General features: G+C 44.1%; 1 long non-coding RNA gene across 1 annotated transcript in view; it reads right to left on the reverse strand.

Annotated features, from left to right (window-relative positions):
* The window catches only part of LOC127045459 (uncharacterized), a 96,944-nt gene extending 94,802 nt beyond the window's left edge, over nt 1-2,142 (reverse strand). Inside the window, exon 1 of the long non-coding RNA XR_007772733.1 lies at nt 2,114-2,142. This is a non-coding gene — a long non-coding RNA (uncharacterized LOC127045459). The remainder of the gene's footprint in view (nt 1-2,113) is intronic.
* Between the last annotated feature and the right edge of the window lie 3,858 nt (nt 2,143-6,000).

A 6,000-nucleotide genomic window follows, 5' to 3' on the forward strand; every position in this document is an offset into this window, starting at 1 on the left:
AATCAACACTTTTACTGTGTTCCATACAGACGTTATTCCTGCTTCCCCATGTTTAAGGTGTACTTCCGTTTAGGAGACAGACTCAACAATTCTCATGGGAATCGCCCCCTTTAAGAAACCTCATTTCTCTCCCTCTCTCATTGAATAATGTATTTGCAGTTACCATGGAAATACTTTCTTCTCTCAAATGGTAGAATTCCAGCTTTGCAATCTTGTTATTGTCAATGCAATGGCCAGCCCCCATCATTCCCCCTTTGTTAATGTCCCTAACAGTTGAGGTCATAGTGTCTGTATCAGAAAAAACAGTACTATCGGTTTTTTTTTCTTTTCAGTGATTTTCTCTTTCAGGGCCAGCAGAGAGATTTTCAAGCTTGCGTACCAATAGTCTCATTTGGTTCATTAAGGGCTTAGCTCTTATACAACTGCATATTGCATGGGAGCGTGAGGAGATTTCCTCCCTCACGCCCTGCATGGCCCACTCAAGGATCAGGCAGAATTACAGACTCTGAACTCCCCGGAGGTAACGCCATGACTCTGCTCCACCTCTGCACTGTATCAAGGAGCACAGGGAGGAATAAGCTGCACCCCACAAGGGGTGTAGGAACAGGATGCAAAGCAAAACGCCTCCTGCTGCTCCCACGGGGCAGGCTGATTTTACATCACTCCCAGTGCAGGGTTATGCTTAAATGCCACATTCTAGTCATAAATCCTGAGTGGTGACTGGGACTCCAGTACAAAAGACATGATGGGATTGACTCTGCTTTGTTCAGTTCACAGTGTTGTTGTGGTAACCTCAAGAGCATCATTCAAATATGAACTGTACTTGCAAAACTTGGAAAAGCTGCTGATGTTTATATAGGTTATAAATTGCAACAGAACATGCACAAGTTTTACTTTAATGGTCCCCCTGAGGAGAATGATGGGCCTGGCTAGGTTCCATACATCTCTGACAGATAACAATGCTCAAACAGTAAACAATTCTATTGTTGGTCCTGCAGGGTTCTCTGAAAATCTTTTATCCTTGACTATCTTGTATAGTGGCTCCTGAACATTCTTGCCTGGCTAATACACCATTCTTGGGTGACCATGGCATACAAGGTACCAGTGATGGTCATTGAATTATGAACCTGATCAATATTGGTACAGAAAGAACTTAAGTCCTAGCCTGGCTCTGTGGGGGTCTTAAAAAAGTAGGCTTCTACACTCTAATGGAATATCCATTAACAAAATAGGCTTTGGTGGTAAACAATTTTGATTAGTGGTAGCAGGCTATGATCCTAATGGTAATGTCCATGTTACGCAGCATGAGATTAAGAATACAGAAAGAGAAGTCAAGATAACAGGGAATAAGAAAAGGAGATGGGAAAAGACATAGACAGACCAAGAAGAAAAGGTTCAATTAGATCACATTGAGGCAGGGCTCTAGCAGCTAGATTGGGATGTAGACTGTTAATAATTACATGAGTATCTTCAGTAAGAAAGAGAATAAAAGAAAATCCGGCCAAACCATATTTCTTATCGTATACATATTTACTCTTGCCAAGATTATGTCAGTGTAAAATCTCCCTCCTTTAATGGATTACTTACATTTTTCTGTCTACTCTTAGAGGCCCTATTGTATTTCAGTTTTGCTCCTGAATTTGCATCATTAAGAACACTTTTAATGACTACACATTTTTATAATTGGTAAAAGTCCTTTGTCCTGAAGATCATAAGAGAACAAATTCAATTAACTTGTTATGTCAAATGCTAGAGGATCCTAGGAGGAGGCTCCAACCCATCATGTGATAATTCATAGATTCTAGGGATGGAAGGGACCTCGAGAGATCATCGAGTCCAGTCCTCTGCCCTCATGGCAGGACCAAATACTGTCTAGACCATCCCTAATAGACATTTATCTAACCTACTCTTAAATATCTCCAGAGATGGAGATTCCACAATCTCCCTAGGCAATTTATTCCAGTGTTTAACCACCTTGACAGTTAGGAATTTTTTCCTAATGTCCAACCTAAACCTCCCTTGCTGCAGTTTAAGCCCATTGCATCTTGTTCTATCCTTAGAGGCTAAGGTGAACAAGTTTTCTCTCTCTTCCTGATGACACCCTTTTAGATACCTGAAAACTGCTATCATGTCCCCTCTCAGTCTTCCCTTTTCCAAACTAAACAAACCCAATTCTTTCAGCCTTCTTTCATAGGTCATGTTCTCTAGACCTTTAATCATTCTTGTTGCTCTTCTCTGGACCCTCTCCAATTTCTCCACATCTTTCTTGAAATGCGGTGCCCAGAACTGGACACAATATTCCAGTTGAGGCCTAACCAGTGCAGAGTAGAGCGGAAGAATGACTTCTCGTGTCTTGCTCACAATACACCTGTTAATGCATCCCAGAATCATGTTTGCTTTTTTTTGCAACAGCATCACACTGTTGACTCATATTTAGCTTGTGGTCCACTATAACCCCTAGATCCCTTTCTGCCGTACTCCTTCAAAGACAGTCTCTTCTCATTCTGTATGTGTGAAACTGATTGTTCCTTCCTTAAGTGGAGCACTTTGCATAGTCCAAATAAATAGTGTAATATTCAGTTTTAGAAACCAAAGGATTTATTGGAACCCTGAAAATAACTGCAGCACACACAACCAAGATGAAGCGTACAATCCATCTCCCCAGTCTGGCCTGGTGTACACTAGTGGGCGGGGTCAATGTAAGATACGCAACTTCAGCTACGTGAATCGCGTAGCTGAAGTCAAAGTATCTTATTTCGACTTACTTCCCGTCCTCACGGTGCAGGATCGACGGCCACGGCTCCCTGTTGACTCCACTACCGCCGCTCACTCTGGTGGAGTTCCGGAGTCGATGGAAGCGCGTTCTGGGATCAATATATTGCGTCTAGATGAGACACGATATATCGATCCCCAATAAACCGATTGCTACCCGCCGATCCGGCAGGCAGTGTAGACATACCCTCAGATACAGCAGTGTTACAACAAAACAAGACAACTTGCCATTAAGATAAAGCTACAGCACCACCTATCCATGGAAGTGCTGTCTACAGTAATCATTACATTATCATAAGGCCACTGTCTCACTCTCTTCAAAAGCTAGCCATGAGTGTGCTGGACAGTTCTCAATTGAGCTGAAGTGAATGGCTCATCAAACTCCTGATCCTCAGCAGTCATCCCCTGAGGCTTTCTCTTTGTCTTGAGCCTGATATCAGCCTGCATCAGCTGTTCTGAGCCTAGAAATGCTCTTCACTATTCCTTCTGTCATTCATTAACAGTTAAACCACAATCTTGCCCTGGTGGACCAGTTTAAATTGAATGAGGACAGGAATGATCTCTAGGTCTGTCTGCCCACTGACCCTATTGCTAAGAACGAACCTACCACAGATTATCATAAGGATTCCACAGCCAGGAAGGAAGTCATGCTAGGAAGCTGGAACTTCACCTTTTTACTAACTGTGTGCAGTCAGGTGTCTATGAGAGAAACCTCTGCCTTGGGAGTGTGTCTGAGCTGAAGTTAGACTTTGCATGTGGGCCAAAGAGAAGATTTAAACAGAAATAACTTACAGTTTTGCAGGTTTGGGGAGAAAAAAGCAAATAGCTCTGTCTTTTTGATTAGCCAATAATATCAGGAATTAGCCCTTATACATTGCTTCACATCTTTAAAGCTATGTGCAAACATTCACTACCTAATCCTCACAATACCCTTGTGAGGTAGGTAAGTATCACAGCCTTTATTTTTACAGAGGAGGAAACTGAAACAGAGAGAGATTAAGTAGTTTGATTTTTGGGCTGTGACCAGAACTCAGGCGTCCCAGCTTCCACACCCATGCCTACTAATACATATTATACAGTGTGTTAAGTGTGAGTAAACCTACTCCCCTTCACTCCTGGGAGGGCTCTCTCAGGCCTGCATCTTTCTGTGAACCATCCTAGTTTTTGTTGCCCTCTCCCATTCCATCTGGAGCTGATCATAGGTGGGGCTGTTGTTTTGTCACAGATTCCATGACTCCCTATTTTTTTCTTTTTTGCATGGCCCAACAGCTTCCTCCCATTGTCACAAAGCCTTGCAGGGGGGAGAAGAGACCAGCCACTCCTGCTTATGTTGCCCTCTATCCTGCATACTGAGATGAAGAATCCACCACTCTTCCTCTCTGCACCCAGTGAGAGGGAAAGGACTTTCCTTACCTCTCTGTGTTATGTTTCTGGTGTAGACACAACAAGATTAGCTAAAAGCATAAAGAGTGTTGCTGGAAGGTTAAAGCATCAGAGAATCCTGTGGCACCTTATAGACTAACAGATGTTTTGGAGCATGAGCTTTCGTGGGTGAATACCCACTTCGTCAGATGCATATAGTGGAAATTTCCAGGGGCAGGTATATATATGCAAGCAAGCTAGAGATAATGAGGTTAGTTCAATCAGGGAGGATGAGGCCCTGTTCTAGCAGTTGAGGTGTGAAAACCAAGGGAGGAGAAACTGGTTTTGTAGTTGGCAAGCCATTCACAGTCTTTTTTTAATCCTGAGCTGATGGTGTCAAATTTGCAGATGAACTGAAGCTCAGCAGTTTCTCTTTGAAGTCTGGTCCTGAAGTTTTTTTGCTGCAGGATGGCCACCTTAAGGTCTGCTATAGTGTGGCCAGGGAGGTTGAAGTGTTCTTCTACAGGTTTTTGTATATTGCCGTTCCTAATATTTGATTTGTGTCCATTTATCCTTCTCCATAGAGACTGTTCAGTTTGGCCGATGTACATAGCAGAGGGGCATTGCTGGCATATGATGGCGTATATTACATTGGTGGATGTGCAGGTGAATGAACCAGTGATGGTGTGGCTGATCTGATTAGGTCCTGTGATGGTGTTGCTCGTGTAGATGTGTGAGCAGAGTTGGCATCGAGATTTGTTGCATGAATTGGTTCCTAAGCTAGAGTTACTTTGGTGCGGTGTGCAGTTATTGGTGAGAATATGTTTCAGGTTGGCAGGTTGTCTGTGGGCGAGGACTGGCCTGCCACCCAAGGCCTGTGAAAGTGTGGGATCATTGTCCAGGATGGGTTGTAGATCCCTGATGATGCATTGGAGAGGTTTTAGATGGGGACTGTATGTGATGGCCAGTGGAGTCCTGTTGGTTTCTTTCCTGGGTTTGTCTTGCAGTAGGAGGCTTCTGGATACATGTCTGGCTCTGTTGATCTGTTTCCTTATTTCCTCATGCGGGTATTGTAGTTTTGAGAATGTTTGGTGGATATTTTGTAGGTGTTGGTCTCTGTTTGAGGGGTTAGAGCAGATGTGGTTGTACCTCAGTGCTTGGCTGTAGACAATGGATCGTGGGATGTGCCCGGGATGGAAGTTGGAGGCATGAAGGTAGGCATAGCGGTCGGTAGGTTTTTGGTAGAGGGTGGTGTTAATGTGACCATCAATTATTTGCACCGTGGTGTCTAGGAAGTGGACCTCTCATGTAGATTGGTCCAGGCTGAGGTTGATGGTGGGGTGGAAGCTGTTGAAATCATGGTGGAATTTTTCCAGAGTCTCCTTCCCATGGGTCCAGATGATGAAGATGTCATCAATGTAGCGTAGGTAGAGAAGGGGCGTGAGTGGACGAGAGCTGAGGAAGCGTTGTTCCAGGTCGGCCATAAACATATTGGCATATTGTGGGGCCATGCGGGTGCCCATAGCGATGCCCTGATCTGGAGACATATATTGTCATCAAATTTGAAACAGTTGTGTGTGAGGATAAAGGCACAGAGCTCAGCAGCCAGTTGTGCTGTGGCATCATCAGGGATACTGTTCCTGACAGCTTGTATTCCATTTTTGTGTGGGGTGTTTGTGTAGAGAGCCTCTATATCCATGGTGGCTAGGATGGTCTTTTCTGGAAGGTCACCAATGCATTGTAGTTTCCTCAGGAAATCAGTGGTGTCACGGAGATAGCTGGGAGTACTGGTGGCATAGGGTCTGAGCAGAGAGTCCACATATCCAGACAGTCCTTCAGTGTGAGTGCCAATGCCCGAGATTATGG

Source organism: Gopherus flavomarginatus, chromosome 2, assembly GCF_025201925.1.
Source record: "Gopherus flavomarginatus isolate rGopFla2 chromosome 2, rGopFla2.mat.asm, whole genome shotgun sequence".
Taxonomy (NCBI): domain Eukaryota; kingdom Metazoa; phylum Chordata; order Testudines; family Testudinidae; genus Gopherus; species Gopherus flavomarginatus.